The sequence below is a fragment of the Oncorhynchus masou genome, unplaced genomic scaffold, assembly GCF_036934945.1.
Source record: "Oncorhynchus masou masou isolate Uvic2021 unplaced genomic scaffold, UVic_Omas_1.1 unplaced_scaffold_6205, whole genome shotgun sequence".
Lineage (NCBI taxonomy): Eukaryota > Metazoa > Chordata > Actinopteri > Salmoniformes > Salmonidae > Oncorhynchus > Oncorhynchus masou.
In genome coordinates, this window is record NW_027012634.1 from 1,002 (window position 1) to 2,500 (window position 1,499).

A 1,499-nucleotide genomic window follows, 5' to 3' on the forward strand; every position below is an offset into this window, starting at 1 on the left:
GTCCCCTACGTAAGTTGTCCTGGGGCTCTGTTCACAAACAGACCCCACAGAGCCTCAACAGCAACACAATTAGACCCAACCAAATCATGAGAAAACAAAAAGATAATTACTTGACACATTGAAAGAATTTACAAAAAACTAGAATGCTATTTGGCCCTAAACACAGTGGCAGAAAACCTGACAACTGTGACTGATCAAAATGAAGGAAATCTTTGACTATGTACAGACTCAGTGAGCCTTGCTATTGAGAAAGGCTGCTGAAAGCAGACCTGGCTCTTAAGAGAAGACAGGCTATGTGCTCACTGCCCACAAAATGAGGTGGAAGCTGAGATGCACATCCTAACCTCCTGCCAAATGTATTAGAGACACATATTTCAGATTACACAGACCCACAAATATTTTGAAAACAAATCCAATTTTGATAAACTCCCATATCTATTGGGTGAAATTCCACATTGTGCCATCACAGCAGTAATATTTGTAACCTGTTGCCACAAGAAAAGGGCAACCAGTGAAGAACAAACACCATTGTAAATACAACCTAGATTTGTTTATTTATTTTCCTTTGTACTTTAACTATTTGCACATGATTACAACACTGTATATGACATAATATGACATGTGAATTTTTTTATTATTTTGGAACTTTTGTGAGTGTAATGTTTACTGTACATTTGATATTGTTTATGTAACTTTTGTTTAGTATCTATTTCACTTGCTTTGACAATGTAAACATAAGTTTCCTATGCCAATAAAGCCCTTGAATTTAAATTGAAATTGAGTGTCTTTATCAGAGAGAGTTGGACAGCGGGTCACTGACATAATCAACTGTAAAACAATCACTGCAACATCACCTGCTGCATCTTACTATACTACAGTGCCTTGCAAATGTATTCACCCCCTTGGCATTTTTCCTATTTTGTTGCATTACAACCTGTAATTTAAATAGATTTTTATTTGGATTTCATGTAATGGACATACACAAAATAGTCCAAATTGGTGAAGTGAAATGAAAAAAAAATAACTATAAAAAACAAAGTTAAAGTGGTGAGTGCATATGTATTCACCCCCTTTACTATGAAGCCCCGAAATAAGATCTGGTGCAACCAATTACCTTCAGAAGTCACATAATTAGTTCAATAAAGTCCACCTGTGTGTAATCTAAGTGTCACATGATCGCTGTACACCAGCGGAACCTGTTCTGAAAGGCCCCAGAGTCTGCAACACCACTAAGCAAGGGGCACCCCCAAGCAAGCAGCACTATGAAGACCTAGGAGCTCTCCAAACAGGTCAGGGACAAAGTTGTGGAGAATTACAGATCAAGGTTGGGTTATAAAAATATCAGAAACTGTGAACATCCCACAGAGCACCATAAAATCCATTATTAAAAAATTGAAAAAATATGGCACCACAACAAACCTGTCAAGAGAGGGCCGCCCACCAAAACACATGGAGCAGAGAGGCAACAAAGTGATCAAAGAAAACCCCGAAGGAGCTGC